The sequence below is a fragment of the Pleurodeles waltl genome, chromosome 5, assembly GCF_031143425.1.
Source record: "Pleurodeles waltl isolate 20211129_DDA chromosome 5, aPleWal1.hap1.20221129, whole genome shotgun sequence".
Classification (NCBI taxonomy): Eukaryota; Metazoa; Chordata; class Amphibia; order Caudata; family Salamandridae; genus Pleurodeles; species Pleurodeles waltl.
Window position 1 is genome coordinate 445,462,948 of NC_090444.1, and position 18,421 is coordinate 445,481,368.

The window sequence follows — 18,421 nt, forward strand, 5'->3', positions numbered from 1 at the left end:
TAAGACTTTGATAACCTGATTGACTCTTAAACCTGATCTGAGACAACGTTGCAAACTGATAAAAGACTGAGTTATTGCCGATTTGAGACAAATGCTGCTAACCGATAAGTGACTGGGCTCCTGAAGAAAACTGTGTGAACATTGCGCTCGTTCAGCTTTGTAACTAATTGCTAAATCGTTTCTTTACAGGTGCTTCTAGCTCTCTGATTCTATACAGATCATGACTATGTACGCTACACAAAACAGTAGAGTGAAATATTGTAAATATGCGTGTATAGGCTTGATAACTGCATGTGTGCTAATAATAATGGCAATAGTGCTTGCAACGTGTGGTCAGGGTGAGAATGAGAAAATTGATGCTTCTACTTCTGCTCCTGTTACTGTCACTGAACTAACCGCATTGAAAAGACTAGAATTAGATGAGAGACACTTGCATGATAAGAAGGAACTTTCGTATAATGTTTTCTATCGCCTGCTAACAGAATATGTTGAGACTATGGATGCGAAAGATTGTTATGTGTGTACACAGATACCGACATCGGTAACGGAAGGGGTGACTTATCACCACATGCCTCTTACATATGGGATTACATGTAGTTTAGTAACTTCTAGATTTTATGGTCAAACTAACATACAGTATTTTTACTCAAATTATGATGTTACCTTTGCATATGTTCCTATGATAACGCAACTAAGCCAGATTGCTAAAGATTGGGATGCTAAAATAATGAGGGAATTTTTCGAGCCAATGCAACCTTTTGAAACAGCTCACGCTCATAGGGAAAACCTTACCTGCTCGCTCTCTGCAGTAGAAATAAGCTTCTTAGATCGCACAGATGATAGAAGGGCACAAATGAATGCGAAATTAGAAAAAGAGCTAAGTAAGAGGACTTCAGTAGATAATTATGCTTTTGCTGCAATAAAAACACAAGGGAAAATAGCTTTAGATGCTTGGCATGTAGGGAAATTTTGTATATATCGTGGTGAATCTTATTATGATAACATTTTCGTAGGAGCGAGTGAATGTAAACATACGTTTATCTTTAAGGCCAAATGGACATTCATGCTGAACGGACTTGACCCTGTCATACCTGGTGTATATTACATTTGTGGGCATAGTGCCTATTATCGTCTTCCAAAGGGATGGTGGGGGAGATGTTATTTGGGTATAGTGTTCCCAAAGGTTTATCAACTGGATGACCTATCGGTGATTCCAAAGACGCCTGGATCTCATCGTATCCAGAAAAAAGAGACCGCAGCTGCTGTGGTAGGAGATATATTTGGAGCCATGATTCCTTCATTGGGAGTTGTGTTGAATTCCATCAAAATAAGAAAGTTGTCTACTATAGTGGATAACATGTTGACAAAGTTTTCAGGTGCTATAATCCTGATGGATGCTGAACTTGCAGCAGAAAGAGCTATGACTCTTCAAAACAGGCTTGCCCTAGACATTCTTTTAGCAAAGGATGGCGGCGTTTGCAAAATGCTTGGTGCGCGTCACTGTTGCACGTATATACCAGACAACAGTGTGAAAATTAAAACAATGCTTGCAAATCTAACAAAAGAGAGTGCAGACTTGAAGGAATTGAAAGAACCAGGAGTTTGGGAGAAGGTTGGAAAGGGAATTGCTTCAGTGGGAAATTGGCTTGGTGGCATTTGGAATGGAATATTACTAAAAATAATACAGGGAATACTAATAGTACTAATTTGCATCTTTGGGATTTGGGGAATAAAGAGGGGAATACTAATGATCATGGCAAGAATTAAAAGAAGGAAGGAAGAGAAAGTAATGAAAAGAATGGCAGAAGAATACAAGGCAAGAACAAGGGGAACTAAAAGGCAAAGAGAACTGACAGAATTTTAATGGAATAAAATTTGTGGGAATGGTTTTGTGTGATGACAAGTAGTCATCAGAGGAGGGATTGATGACGCAGAAATGAAGGTTTTACATTTATTAGCGCATAAACGTAGTGCCGCAATAATCAAGTGTGACTTTAACTGAACTAATAAAGATTGTACGGGGACAAATGTGCCCTCAGAGTAGTTCGCCAACATTTATAAGCGTGCTTTATATAACGTGATGTATTAGAATTGTACTAATCTGACATAACCGTAAACGTGTGTTATGATTTGCTTGTTTGAAATGTTTTAGCTTAGCATAACTTTAGTGGAGGCTTCGGCCTAGTTGCCTTGTCTTACGGCTTAGATGCTCGTGTTTTTCTAAACGTGCTAATAAAACGTGTATTCTTGCTTGAAGCTGTATTTTTCCAGTGAGATCGGTTCACATGCTTATCTTTAAGGTTTCGTGCCAGCCTGGCATCTTCTTCTTTGCTCCAAGGTCAATCTGCAATGGACCCTCTGAAAGTGAGTTAATTGGTAAAATATGTTGCAACTTACGTTCCCGACTCCAAGGATAATGTATGCCTAGGTAGAAGCTTGTGAACTGTTGTTTTGATTGGACAATTTGAAGCCAACCTATGAACCCTCCAATGGAAGACCCTACTGGATTTGAACTGTTGTTTATTTAAACCTGGTGCACAAGAAGAAAGCAGCCATTAGCCATTTTTTTGCCAGCAGACATTTACATTGCAGACATTGCAGACATTATGGCCCATCTTGCCGACTTCGTCATTTTGCCATCTTCTACGATGCCAATTGATGTTCGACGCCATTTTGAATGAGACTTTGGTGCTTTCTCTAATCGAGAGAAAGAGACTTTAAGTAATTCTCGCCCTAGAGACTTTAACTTCGATTTGCCCTTTGCATAAAGTATTAGTTTGTCCTTTTATCTTGCCGCTGTGAGGCAATTGCCCCGTCCACCCTGCCCCTTTGGCCCCGTCCCATGCTGATCGAAACCGGTACCTGTGAGACGAAGACTTCCTTGAATGCTGATTGAATTTGGTAAATATGAAAGGAAAATGTACAATTGCATTGTGTTTCTTTTAGGTAACCAACTGCTGATTTTTTTATAAGAACCCTAGTTAGGAGTTTTCCAAATTAATGTTGCTAAATTGTTTTGCATGAAGTCCCACATGCAGATGCTAATTTGAGGTTAGATGAGGATTCATTTGTTGCACGATGCAATTTGAGACCTTGTTATGCTGACTAATGTATGCAATTAGCTCATTACAGATTATAGTTTTAGTGGTTTGCGTTGCTATCATCGAATGCATTGTTATTCAAATGCTGCATAGATTGCATCTGTTTCGCCGTTATGGACAGCTATTAATGTTCATTTACATATATCATTTGATGTTGAGACACATTTATATCGTGCTAGCTTTGTTAATATAGGGAAATAAATTCATTAACTTTGAATAAACTGGTGTGGTTATTCATGACCGGAAGGTCATGGTTCGCCGAAATGTTTTCTGGATTAATTGTGAAGTGTTATGTTGATCAGGGTATTGCTTATGTTCGTTATTGATTATTGATTTGATTAAATTGACTGATCTCGGGTGAAGTGAGCCCCACTTGGTCAAAAGATTCATCGACCCAAGAGCGTCCAAATCCAGGTAATTTATTAGGTCGGAACGCTCTACCAGTAGTATACATACACTGTGCATTGTTGTTTGTCTTTTGTTTCTCAGGTACCAACTGCTGTTTTTGATAGTGCCATAGCTAGGTATTTTCTTGACTTGTGTTACTAAAACTTTTGCATGAAGCCCAACATGCTAATGCAAATCTGGAGTTAGTAAGGTGTTTTATCATTACCTATGATCTGACATCATTCTATTGTTGAACAAATGTACATTACTTTTCTTGGTCAAATATTATTGCTAATAATTTGTGTTTTTGCTATAGTGAGTATTGTTTTAGTCACTTTGTATAAATTAAGATTCTTCAGGTGTTTTGGACAACCTGTGTTGTTTCTCTATTTGTACCATTTGGTTTCGAGACTAGTTTTCGTGACCTTAGCGTTGATAATTTAGGGAAAATACCAAACACTTAAATGATAAGAAAGGTGTGGTTATTGGTGGCCAAATAGGTCATGGTGTGTTCTTTACTGACTCTCTAATGATTTGTATTGTTTAATATTGATGACTTTTATGTGCTATTTAAGTTATGATCGTCTTAAGCAAGTCAAAGGGTTCATCGGCCTTGAGGACGTGTCTGCTTATAAATTACTATAAACACATAAGCTTAGATGCGCTCACAGGTGCCAGTAGTTTTAACATAATTTTACACGTAGCACAATTACCATTGATACATTTTTCAAATAATACATGGTATGTAAATCATTGGACACTAGTCTGAACAAGCTTCAATTCGCTTGTTTGCATGATTACTATTCCGGACTTCAGCCAAACAGTGGGCGGCATGTAGCCAATTTAAGGCTCTTTTAACTGTCCTTCCTTCAAGAGCCACTGGAGTGCGCACGTTCGTCGCTCATCGTCCTCCTTTTTATGCACGAGTCAGTAACAAATATCACAAGCTTATCATAACATTCTTTAGAGTCACTATTCATGTATCTAAAAGTAACCTAAATGTTTTGTCCTCCTTGTCAATTGTAGTACGCGCAATATAAATGCAATTAGAATACAACGCTATGAACTAATGATTTACTGGCTCGCATTAAAGTAAGACTGGGGTTCCCGATTATGTCTGCGCTCGCAGTTTCGTTCTGCAACGCTGCTCTGCCCACCCGTCCACACAGAGAAAACGAATGGGCGACCTACTACCGTTCACGGGAGGGCGGATCAGATGTAGACAAGAACAACTGAGAAATCTCTTAACTAGCATATCGGCCAGTATGCAATCAACTGTTCCCCTGGGGCACTGTCTCATTGTTGTACCCCGGGGGTATCGACGAGAATCGAGCAATCACTTCCGGGATGGTGTATTTTGTTGGGGATTTTTTGAGCCGACTGGACAGACTTTTCCGGGGCGGGTCTTGACGTCCTAACCAATTGTAGTGTTTTAGGGCGGGGCGGGCACTCCACACCTTAGCGTACTGTCCCTTAGACCGTCAGTAATTGAGAACTACATTTGAGATTCTCTTGTTCCTGCCGGCGTGTTAGAGATTTGTAAGCAAAGCAGAAGCATACGGATGTTGAAAACAGTCCTGGGGAGGTAAGGTCAAATTCGGAATTTTCTAAACGGTTGCAGGAGGCTGTGCTTGCATATGTGGTTGGGTTTGGTAGGGGCTATTTTGTGTGAATTGGGATTTGGCATCGAAATGCCTAGTTTAGGTGCTGCTAGATGCCTAGATGAATGGGTTTTTTGGCATTGCTGTTGGTCTGGTTGTCTGGTCTCATGGATTGGGCGCCGTATATTCGCCGGCATAGTTTGGGCGCTGTATATTCGCCGGCATAGTTTGGGCGCTGAACGTCTAATTACATAAATTGTGACTTGGTTCAGTATCTGCAGAAGTTGGGACTTGTTTGTCTACTTGCAGGGCTTTGACAGTCTTGGTGCAAGGACGTTTGTCTAGCGTAGGAACTGAGTTTTGTTTGTATTATTCTTTGGTCATTTTGTAGCAGTGGCAGGGACTTAGTTGTTTTGCTCCAGGTTGTGGCTTGCCTGTCTGCTTTCAGAGATTGGGTCTTGGCTCTCTAGTTGTAGGGATTGGTGTTTAGGTGTGCACGTGTTGGTCCGTGTTGCCTGTGTGCTGAGTCTTGGTTGTCCAGGTGAGGAGACTGTGTTGTCTGGTTACAGAGAAAAGTCTATCGGTTCGACCATACCTTGTTCACCCTTGGCACAACAGGTGAGGCAAACATTATTCTTAACAGTTGTACAGGCAGTGGTATCTTCCTTTTTGAGAGTAGATTTTCAGGTGATCGGATGCTTGATATTTGTAGGTAGGTTAGAAAGTGAATTGTCAAATTGTGTTGCTGTCAGACGGTGGAAATCACTCGCTTCAGTGGTTGTATTCACCTGAGAAGCAGTTTCTGTGACTTGACTAACCTGACTTTTACTTGCTTTTATAAAGGGCAGGCATTGCTTACATTCTGAATGTTTACATTTTTTCATTACTGCCTTGTCGTGACTTCAAAATACATGGAATGCTATGGGTAGATCACATAGTGTGTCTGCAAAGTATATAGAGGTTAAAGTTGTTCTTAAATACGTTTTTAATTCAGTTTGAGTGATTATGGAACTGCAGTGACTTGACTACCCTCGTCTTACTTTTGTTATCAAGGACAATCTCAGCAAATACATATAGTTGAAGACTTTTATTTTCAGCTTTAAAACATAAGGAAGAGAGGTTTGGCTGAGTGCTAAGCCATGTTGTACTATATTTTTGTATTGTAATGATTTTAAGCAATCAGTTGGCTTGTTCCAGTGACTGGATATTTATCTATTTACCAGCTCACTGAAGGATGTTTATCTATCAGAGGTTATTGAGTTCGGGATAGGTGCTTATGTCGGACTCCGGTCTTCATTATGTCTTTATCATGATCTCTTTGTTGCTTCAGATTTTACTTTGAAGCTTTTAAATCGTTATCACCAAATAAGCATCAGCGAAGGTTTTTTTTTTCTGCAGTAACGAGTTCTCTTTAAATGCCAACATGTCCATTCTTGAACTCTCCAAATAAGCCCTAATGGGAACAAATATTTATTAAACTTCCATTCATCTGCATGAAAGGAGTGAGTTGTTGATCACAGTAAATTTTGAACAAAAACTGTCCGATTTTAAGAGGACAAGAACCAAACTAGAGATGCTCGCCTAAATAGGGCGAGTTGATAAGTGTAGTTCAAAGCTGCATTATGCTATTATAAACCGTGTCTTCTTAGTTTCATATCACACTTATGTCATTTCTAACCGTGGTGACACAGTGAATGCCAGATCCTGGACCACAGTGCATTTGTTTAGTTCCTCCTTCTATTGTGTGTGTGACTTATTGTATGACCTTGAGGTTTTGTGAATCCTGGTGTACTGGAGATCAAGTCTTCTCTCCGTGATGCCATAGAACGTACCTGATCCACATGTGCCTACGCGATCGATATGGAAATAGCTTGATCTAACAATAAACAGTGCTGCCTAGATTATGTGCTTGATCACATTAGCAAAACAACATTGACATTTGAGCTCTTTGCTGTAACTGTGCCAGTTTGTTTACCACACAAATATGTTTGTTATTCAAAAGGGGTATGTTTTCTTGAGGGAAAATGTTGGTAAGGGTAGGAGACTGGAAAGTATGTACTATTTCCCCTGAAGTATATTGTCCATCTTTTCAGACCGCGTTTTTTTTTTTTGCTGCTCTGTGCTTTGTTCTAGAAAGAAACTCTATTTTATCTCTCCAGATTCCTATGCAGAAAATTAGTATGCCATTGTTTTTGGCAGAACACTTGTACTCGCAAGCATTGGGGTGACTTTCAAATGTATCACTAGTTTTCAGTGTGGGAACATATATTTTCCTTAAAAACCGTTTCTTATCCTTTCATTATATGATACAGGTGCCCATTGTGAATGGAGCCACCTCACACCCACTAATCAAATTATACAGTTTTCTTATACCACTTTAGGACATGGTGTGTTGGTTGTTGTTTTCTGTTCACTAAGCCCATTATATAATATAACGTACTTTGACAGAAACCATTAGTTCACCAAATAGAACTTGAGAGCAGCTGTCATTGTTTGTAGTAGAGGGTGGCCAACCACAATGTGTGGAACACCCGCTAACATTATTTATGGCTCCTAATAAAGATCGGAGTGGTTTCCAGAGTGGAAAGCTGGGGAAGTAAGTGTAAAATATAGTTTTTCCTTTGGCGTAATGCACAGTTTCAGTGTACACCCTCGTGGATTGTCCATACTGTGAGCATTCCTGAAGAGTGAATTCAGAGCGGGAGTCTAGGTGGAAAACTACAATTTCCATAGGTGTCCTGGAACATTTTTGAGGTAATTTTTGGGAATCCTCTGACAGAAAGACACCTATGATTCACAGATTTTTCTCGTGACTCCAGTCTTCCTTGTGAATTGGGTGCCGTAGCTCACTGTACCTCAACTTGCAAATATGTTTATCTGAAATGTAATTATGCAAGTCTCAAATATCCAATCCAATATTATATATTCCAACCCCCTGAATGCTGCTTCTGATATCTGTAATTTAGTGTCAACTAGGCCTCAACCACAATATTTTTATATACAGCACCTCATAACTGAGTGACACTCCTTCCACAAAAAATGTTCCCTGTGACTGATGCTCAGTTGTTTTTGGGGATAGCCTATGTTTTGTTAAATACCTAAAATGAAATGTACAGATATAGTGTATTTAAATTTGACATATTTGTACACTCTTAATTTCAGTTTGTCTTGAATGACCAATAATCATACATATTCTGGAGTGTCTTAGTAACTTTCGCCTACAGAGATCTTTTAGGTCTCTGTTGTTGAGCACCTGTTAAGTAAAAATCCATACATAGAGTGGGCTTTGGTTCAGCCTTTATCTTATATTTTATTGGCTTTCTTGTCAGTTTCATTTGCTTGCTTATTATTTGATGGCTTTCATTCTTTCCCCTATGTTTTTCCTCTATTGGAGTGTAGCTTGTTTGGCTTCTTTTTGAATGGATGACTTATTCCTTCCATTGCTCGCCCATAAGGCATCTGCTTTTTAGGGTCGAGCCTGCGTTGCATGCGCTCGCGCATGCGTATCGCAGCGAGACGCTTTAGTGTTTAGAAAAGGGCTCGGAGCCCTGTCGACGTCACGTCAGTGTTTTTCATTGGTTCGTGGGCTTGCCTAATAAAATCTGCTTGCTTTCATTAGTCAAAGGCATGCATACGTCATGCCTTTTCCGGTGGCTAGCCCTCCTCGAGCGCATCGACCAAGTACAGAAAACATGCGAGGCTCGCTGTTTTCTGTCCGGCTCGTGGACTACTTTTTCTCTAATTTAGTAGCGCGATTTCGCTTGGCAGAAGTCGAGCACTTTACATAGTTAATTGAACTTTTTCGGGTCACGTACATAAATGCACTTTAGCCGATAGGTGAAAAGTCAGGTTAGGAGTTTACAGCGCTATCAGCTCTAACATGAGCAAACGCTAGACCCGTTGCATTGCAAATGCTTGTTTCTTTTGCCTTTAGCACTGCAGGGGAGTACTTGGGTTTTCTGGCTCTTCTCCCCGCCACCCAGTGTACTATGATCCCAACTCTCCGTAACTCATCTTTAAAAACACTGCAGCATGTTTATTGTTACCAGGTTTGAATACAACTCTAAAACAAACAGGTGACAAAGCCTGTTGCAGGAAAGCTAAGGCTTTAGCACCTAAAGACAGCATTTGTGATTGTGTTAGGCTGCAGCACTCAATCATCTTTTCCAGTCAGAATGTTTACTTAGTGACTGTCTAGGAGATGTCTCTTCTCATGGATGCCCGTAGATCCTCTCCCAGGGCTGCTACAGAGACCAAATGGCGAGAGCATTTGTTCCAGTTCTAAGGTGTGTGGAAAGTCAATGGCATGTGTTTCCCTTTTAAATTGTGGCAGTTGCTCACACAACTATTATATTCTTTTAAGTACTTGCAATATGTTTTTTAAAATATGTACAACGTTTCCTGAATAAACCTTGAAAGATAAACTTTGGTCGTTTCATATAGATTGAAAGAGTTTATTTAAGTGTTTAGTTTCGAGATATCTTAAGTGTGTGTTCTTTTCCTCCAATACTTTTCGTTTTTTCTTTGGCCTTTTTAACAATGCTTTCCGGTAAACATTGGAAAAGTCCGTTGCTTGCCTTATAAAGTCGAAGGTGAGACTAAATGACGTTGCCAATGCTTTTTCTTATTTGGTATAAAATCAAGCACCGTTGCTTAACGGTGTGCTTCAATAAAAATAAAAAAACATACAGCAATAATGTTACAAAGATGCATTCTACAGCCCTTGTACTAATTTTGGCTAGATTTATTTTAACAATTGAGCAGCGCTATCGTTTCCCTTTTTTGTGATTTAAACAATATGACTATATTGTATAATACCAAATGTTGCTCATTAGTGCCACCACCCTGTACTGCCTGGACCGCAGTAACTGATGCACATTCGACTTCCATCAGAATGTATAAAAAATGCCCCACTTTCAAAGTATGAGCAGCTGGAAAATCTTCAGTCACGAAACTTGGGACCACGGTTAGTCACCCATGAAATGTAACTTACGGTTCCCAGGGTCAATAAGCATATACTTCAAGACAAGTCTATACCGGTGACAAGGAAATTCCAGTCGCCTCGGCTTACTATTTCAGTGGTACCACCCTGGTGAGATGCCCATCAACTACAGTCAGGTAAACTTCCATGCCCATTTCCCAAACCATAACTGCCAAGAAATCGTAGTGACGTAAAAAATCACAGTGCTTTCCTCAAAGCGCTGAAACAGCCTTCATGCCTACATCAAAAGCATTTGAAGACCATGATACCTCCAAGAGCAATCTGTGAGAGAAGAAATTCTGCATTTTGATCCCCACTCCATCTTTTTTTCCTCATGCCTCCTCCTTTTCTGTCACCTGACCACCATGTTGGATTCAGCACACTGTGAAGCACTCATTGACATTTTGAGTGCAGCGCACTATACAGAAAAAATATTACACATCCTTGCCTCTTGATTTCAGATATTGTCTCTCCTGTTTTTTCTCTTGTCATTCGTCCTCGATTTCAGCCACCGGTGCATTATCTTGAATGCACTATAATCTGAAGTAGCCATTTACCAGCTGCATGCAGTGTGCGGAACAGGGATCAGCAAATATATATTTATCTCTAGGAACTCATTGCAAGAGATGCACTGGCTTCTGTTTAGGGGCATCTATTGCTTTGGGCCAGGGCAAATGTTGAGTGGAACAGCTATATTTTTTGGCACAATGTTAGAAATGGGGTCTTTAGTTGGCAGTCTGTTTGCACCCTGTCCAAGTAGGGACCCTCACTCTAGTCAGGATAAGGGAGATACCCGCTCAGATAACCCCTGCTCACCCCCTTGGTAGCTTGGCACGAGCAGTCAGGCTTATCTAAGAAACAATGTGTAAAGCATTTGCCCATAACACACAGCAATAAGTGAAAACACTACAAAAGGACACCACAGCAGTTTTAGAAAAATAGCCAATATTTAGCTATATAAAACAAGACCAAATACAATTAAAATCCAATATACAGTAAGAAAAATATGAATTCTGCAAGACTTACTCAAAACTACAGTTCCTTGAAGTCGATACCTCCACCTGGGGCTATCAAGGCATCAAGATCAATAAAACCAACAGTTCAGGCTGGCCACAGCGCTGCGGGCCAGCTATCGTGTCTGGAAGACCCGCAAACAGTACCTTGGATTTGTAGGGCATCGTGATCCTTGCGGTGAGCTCCGGAGAGCGACGTGTCGGTTCCAGAGTTGGTGCAGGAGTCGTCAAGCCCTTGAAGTCACACGCGTTGCAGATCGAACTCCAGGCTGATGAAGTCAGGTGCGCTGGTGTGGATGGCGTCGGGACTGCGGTGCGAAGCAGGACGATCCAACATGCGGTGTCCACAGGTCACGGTGCAGGCAGCGGCGCGGGGACGGCGTCCATCGGCGTTGGTGAGACCAGGGCTGCGGTGTGAAGCGGGACGGTGCGACGTGCGGTGTCCACAGTTCATGGTGCAGGCAGCGTCGTCGTCATTGCTGAAGCGTTGTCGTCGGTAGGCCCAAGCCAGGGGTGCGGGACGGGATGATCCTCATGAGCGGTGGCCACAGGCACCAGTGCAGGCATGATGCCTGGTGACGACATAGGAATCGATGGTGCTGGCGTCGGTGGACCGGGGCTGTGGTGCGGGTTGGGACGGTGCTTTGTGTACCTCACAAGCAGTGTCCACAGGCATGGTGCAGGCACCGGTGTCAGCAGGAGTGGCATCACTGGTGCACAGGCTGCGATGTGAGCAGGCGATGCTGGAGTGCGGGGCCCACAGGGCAAGGTGAGGTCGTCCGATGATGGCATTGGGGAGACCCGGGTCGCGGTGCAAGGCAATGCGACTCCGTGTGGTGTCAGCAGGTCATGGTGCAGGCCAGCAGCGTCCCTGGCGGCGTCACAGTAGTTTCTCCTCTTAAACAGCACAAAACACACAGTTCCCAGTGCTGCAGGTCGAGGAAACTCAAATCTTTGGTGTCCCTGAGTCTGCCAACAGGAGGCAAGCTCTACTCCAAGCCCTTGGAGAATTTTCTCAAGCAGGACACACAGCAAAGTTCACCCTTTGCACTCTTTTCAGGCAGAAGCAGCAACTGCAGGCCAGTCCAGCAAAGCAACACAGCAAAGGGACAGTACTCCTACTTCAGTTCTTCTCCTTGGCAGAGGTTCCTCTTGATGATCTAAGCCAAATGAAAGTGATCAGGGAGGAGCAAAATAGAAGAATGGAGATTTTGAGGGCAAGTCTCAAGTGGGAGTGCATTAGTGGAAGGTGCAAAAAGGTGACACTTGTACAGACGGACGTGTGGGTGTGCTTGGCTGGTCCTGGGTAGACATAGGGTACTACTGGGCAGTCATGTTCACTGTTGAGGCGGACGAGAGGGGTTCTTATTTTTCCCCACTAATGAGAGAAACTACCAGAGCCACTGAGGGGAAATATAAAAGGAAGATGAATAAGGAGTTCACCAGGGGGTTTGCCAATCCTCCCTTACTTTCATTAGCACGAGATGACATTTCATTTTTCACTTCATCCAAAGGCATCTGAGTGATATTCCATATGTAGATATTAATTTAACAAAGCTTTTAATGCCAGTAGAATTAGCTTGCTTAGGTCGTGCATTTTCGTTGAGCAAGAGGCGTATGCTATTTTTGATATATTGTTTACTTCTCATTTTTGTTTTTAACCTAATTTTACCAGTAGCACAAACACCACTGATACATTTTTCAAAGAATACATTGTATGTAAATCTTTGGACATTAATCCGAACAAGCTTCAATTTGCTTGTTTGCATAATTACTATCTGCACTTCTGCCAAACAAGAAGAGAGACGTGAGAAGGTTGGAAGTTCGAGTTCAATGAGTAGGAGGCCATGGCCAATTCTGCTTTAAAGTCCAACCATGTTCGCCGGGTGTGGAGCACCTGGAAGACGCTGACTTGTGTTCGGGAGTGTGATCGGTGCCAACCCGTGCTGTGAAGGGTCACCTGGCCTCCCTGTGTGGTATACTCCAAACTGCATTAGGCATCAACAACCACCCAAGTACCAAAATGCTGTGTGATATCACTGCTGCAAGCACACAGATACCTGTTCTGCTGCTGACTGATGTTTTGTGGATAAAGATGTCCCCATCTGGAGCCCGCATCTGCTGAAGATAGATGACCACTGATGGACACCTGCCATGCTGCTTGCTTCAGAACCGAGAGGCGGCCGCTGCAGTGACCCTGCTCCCGCTTACAGAATGAGCACTTGTGATGTTGCGAAGTGTGCACTGCAACAGCTGCAGCGTGGAGTCCAATTCTTGCTGAGGCATGTACACCGAAATGAGGAACGATTGCAATACAAACTCTTCTGCAAGATACGTACCAAATTGACTTACTAGCCCTCCCAATTGGAGATTACTTGCATATTCAAGATACTGAACTCCCACCTGTGCCAGTTTTTGCCTGTTTATTTTCCTTTACTGCTTGGCCACTCTAGTAGTTTGAGACTGCAGAGAGATAGCAAGAGATAGCTATAGGAATTGGTTGGAACCTGTAGTGCTGTTGAATTCTCTATCTATCCCCTCTTTGCTATGTGTACTATTCTGTTATTTTTGTGCTATTAAAGTACTTCTTTTTTTTTTGGGTAAGACAAGCATTGGAGTGGGCAGTATATTATAGTGACAAGTTTCCCCCCGCCCTCAAACGGTGTCTGACAAAGGGTCACAGGGAAAAATGTGTAGTATGCTCGGTTTGGAAAGGAGCAGGTGCATTGCTAGAGAGTCTGAGATGATACGGACTATGCAGACTTTCCACAATTACAATTTTAGGACGATATCTGCATGTGCTTACTCTCTTGCTGCTGATATCCTGATGGTTTTGGCCTACTGAGCGGAGGCACCTGCTCCCTCGGCACTTCGATATTTGAAACCGTCTCAAGAACTGGCACATCTGCATAAACCCTTGGTACCGAAGGTGTATGTACCTGCGCCTGAGCTACAGCACTAGTTCCTGTGGTAGGTGTACTCTGTACTGCCCCTGACAACTGTCCTCCTTCTGTTTGTACAGCTCCCGGTGCTCCCTGGGATGTTCCAGGATTAGCAGGAGGGTCTGTAGCTCTAGTTCCCAGACCCCCTGCATAGGTCGTCATAGGTGGAGGTCTGTCTCTCAGCAACTACGTAATAAGATCCTCGACATCAGAATCATCATTATCCACATAAGACTTCTTCCTTTTTCTTTTTTCCCTCACTCTCCTCTTCCTTGGCACTATCCCCTTTTATCTGAGTCAACACCCTCTGTGATGGCTGGGAACATGTTAATCTCTTTCATAGTTGCTATCTTACATCTCTTCTGCTCCCAATACATCTAGCTTCTGCTAGTGACTTTTCTACCTTCTTCATTCTTCTATTGGACTTCAACTCTTGCTGCTGTCTGGCCACTAACTCCCAAACTGCTAAAGCCTCAAACTGTGCCGGTCTCGGTAACGGCCTCATGTCATACAGTGATAATCCCAACTGGTCCAAAATTCTCAAATTGAACGTTCCATGCTCCCGAAAAGCTAATGTCCCTTGATTCTTAGTCAATTTACTTCATTGCTTTAACCAAAGACAAGAAGCTATGCCTTTCTCTGTCATCACAAGATGCGCCGGAGTATCCTCCTGGGGGGATGGCTCCCCCAGCTACACCTTGATGTAAGAATCCCCCTTCATTGCACTCTTAAATGCCTTGAAAAACGTAATTTTGCCTGTTTTGTGAAATACAAATTCAATAAATGAAATGACTTTTACTCCCAAGATTCCCTTCACCCATTTACTCAACCAATTGCCTCTTTTGGACGGCTACCAATCCGGTCACGGCTCTTCTCACTAACTGACCTATCCCAGCGCGGCACACACTGACGTCACACTGACACACAGCGGCTGACAAAGTCTTGCCGCTTGTCCTCCTCAACTCGATTTTACTAAACTAATGCAAATTTATTGCGAGCGCCTTCAACAAATAATAACTAAAACAAACCTGCTGGTTTACTACAGGAAGGGACACTCGCTTCAGGGACATTACGGATTTTCAACAATGGCTCTTTAGCTATTCCTCTTTCTCAGTCCCCCACATTTGCAAGTAAAATTCGACCCGCAAACTTTACTTAAAACTGATCAATGGGTCTGTCCTGGTGCACATAGAACTCGCCAAATCTCAGTTAAAGCTTGTTTTATTCGTCTAACATTCACCCCGACTTGTTGACCACACCAGATCAACCTACTAAACCAGACAGATTTACAACATATAGCCAAGTGTCTTCTACACTTGTCAATATACTCCGGAGTCTTAGACCATGCAGGGTCCATACATCACCAACAACCACGTGGACAATTTTTTAGCACAAAGCGCCACACACGTATGAAGTTCGACTTCCCTGCTGTCACACTTTGGAGTACGCACACTCCTACTAGCCCTGAACTGGAGTACGCAGACTCCCTACTTTTACCTCACACACATCACAGTACACCTGCAATTTGCTTAAGCTTGTGCAAGCGCAATCTACTATTCTGATACTATCTCAAAATATACGCCGAGAACATACTCAATCTTACCAACGGGATCCAGGATGTGGGAAAGTCATTTCTGGGCTTAAGGGGACATCATCTTTGCCACCATTGCCATTTCAGAAAAACAAAATTTAAATCTTATAAAAAGTTCCAACAACTGTACCTAACCTAAACTACTACCATAACCACTAGTCACCACTTAACTAGTTCCCCAAGGAAACTAACCATCAAGCTGCTACCCAAAACTGCTAGCGCGCCTAGTCCTTAGTAAGGAAATTTACAAGGGGATGCGTATAGGTCAACGAACCTTTTGGGTCGCATGGAGTATCCTAGTCAAGCGGTAACCAATGGATCATCAATAAGCATTATAATCAACAAGAAAACACCAAGGAAAACCCTATCTAATAAGAAAATACCATGACTCTAAAAAAATAATTAATCGTTTTTACTCCCTATTAGTTACAATTCTAATCAAAACCTTTATTGAACTGTATTTGTTAATCAAACTTTATTAGAATCCTAAGCAACTATTCACCATGAATTATTGATAAACAAAAACAAGCATTAACATAAGTCAGCAAATCCTTTAACATTTTGAATAATTCAGCAATGCAAGTTAGTCAGTCAACTGTCACCATTAAGTCACCCTTGTCAGCCTACCGAACTCAAATTAGCATCAGCATGTGGATCTGCATGCAAAAACAATTTAGGCAAAAATCAATAATTTGGAAATAAAATCTATCTAAGAGAGAAAAATATTTTTAAATAGCACAGTTGGTACTGAGAAGAAAAAGCACACGTTAGTCAGTCACATTGTTATAGCTACCTATCCAAGATAGATCAGTAACAAGTCAGTCTTTGTCTCCATGTCATCAGTCATCAGCAAGTATCAGGCTCACAGAGAGTAACCCAGTTATCAGCACTTCGGACCGCGTCTCCTGACGTCATCACCTTTTGCCTCTCTGTTCTGAATTTCCTTCCCTTGTCATGACTTTTTATTAGGGTCTCCCAGTCTGTCCCACAAATTGCTAATTGGTCAACCTCATCAGGGGTTATGATTCTAACCTATAGTTTTTGTTTGCCACTTGTTTGGGTCGGTTCAAGCATCAAGTTCCATTAATATGATGGGTCCTTCTGTTGATGAGAACATCATCCGGCTCTTCAGGTAACAAAATTGTTGCTCACAGTCCTTTAGTCAGTGCTTCTATTGTTCAAGACCTGGGAACGTACATTTAACCTACTCTACACATAATTGTATCAATTTGTTTTGATCATCTCCTGTCCTGTGGTACATTTGCAGACATTTCTAGCAGAGTCCATCTGAACTCTGTACAGTTCAAGGTCCTTTTCTCCAGTTCCAGTCCTCGGCAGCTCATTGCGTCTCCATGTTTAAGCAAGCAAGGCCCAGCGCCGACCAGGCCTCTAGTTCGGCTAAGTTAAAGAATATGAAGCATCACAAAACATAGATTATACAATCAAATATGACATAGTAATACATAATTTTTAATATTTCACATTATTTTAGCATTGTTAACACAAATGGTGACCACTCCCCGAGGGGACATTTTACTCATTACACGTTACTTTCAATTATTCGTTTCTCTTATCAATATTTCTCATTAGTATCTATACGCAAATCATTAGAAAATTCTCATATTAGCATATCTGCTCCAACAGCCGCTTGCTAGCTCACTTCGTCAAGGGACATTCACTTACTTTTCAGTCAGCTGCATCACTCTTCAGGGACCTGCCACTCTGTGCCTAGCAGTGCCGCTTCCTCTTCTTCCAGGCTCACATCAGCACGGCTTCTTCCCAAGTCCTAGGCCTCGTCTCTGATCTCGAGGGTAAACATCAATATCCAGAGGCCTAATTCTGGCAAACCACTCTCTGTGTTGATGCACAGAGCACTGTCTTGAAGTTGAGACAAAGTACTTATAACCAACTCAATTAGGCCAATATGTATACTATTTTGGGATCTCTGTGGGATGCCTGAACAAAACAGATACCGAACTTGCTTCAGATTTTGGAATGCAAGACTACCCTTCTCTCCCCCCCTTCAATGTTGTGGGATGGGGAATGTAAGACCCTATTTGTGGTGGGAATGGACAGGTATTATGGGGAGGACCCGTAAGATGCCTCCCACCAGTGGTACAGGTAATAGTTCTGCACCACTGCACTAGAATAAGCACCTAACAGCCATCAGACTCCCAAATACACTAGTGTGAAAGGACAGTAGCCATTCTCGATTATGAATCAGTATACACGTTGGGTTCTCCCCTTGGCCTGCAGAGCCAATTACACTGGCATACTGTTCAATATCAATATATATCGCCATTGTGCTTGCAGATTGGTTTACTTTGCTGTGGGAAAATACCAGGGCGGGCAAGAAAAAGTGGAAGAAAAACTTGAATGGCACTTGAGAACCCTTGTCCCTGAACAGGACAAATAAGACACCAATAAGACAATACTCTTCTCAGGTAAGTAGGCCTACTACAATGTAATCTAATTAGAATATAATATTTTATGTGGTTTCCTATGTTTCTACAATATTTATGTTTGTAATCAATGTTTTCCTCGTGCACATTTTGTAGATGCAGTATACTCTTTATCCTAACCCCGGGCATTTATCTATCAGATCTCCTTTAAATGCATTTGTTCATTTTGATCCCGAGAGGACTATAAGTATGTTTCATAGATCTTCCTGTGGAATAGCTTACAATATTAGGATCTAACTGATGCTTGTCTGCCTCGCTTTCTTCTCAGATTTGGCTACACCGTGAATGGTGTGCATCTGGCTGTAAGTGCAAGCCTACTTTTGGATGCAAGCAGTACACACAG

The 18,421-nt window shown here is 42.0% G+C and overlaps 1 protein-coding gene across 6 annotated transcripts in view; it reads left to right on the top strand.

Annotated features, from left to right (window-relative positions):
- The first annotated feature begins 4,911 nt into the window (after positions 1–4,911).
- Positions 4,912–18,421, top strand: part of CEP68 (centrosomal protein 68) — a 138,463-nt gene continuing 124,953 nt past the window's right edge. For 4 of the 6 annotated variants that reach the window (XM_069234257.1, XM_069234258.1, XM_069234256.1 and 1 more), the window contains exon 1: positions 4,912–5,073. The gene's annotated coding sequence lies outside the window, so the exon portion shown is untranslated. Of the gene's footprint in view, positions 5,074–17,929; positions 18,061–18,421 lie in introns of all 6 variants that reach the window. The other 2 variants (XM_069234259.1, XM_069234261.1) reach the window with 1 other exon arrangement.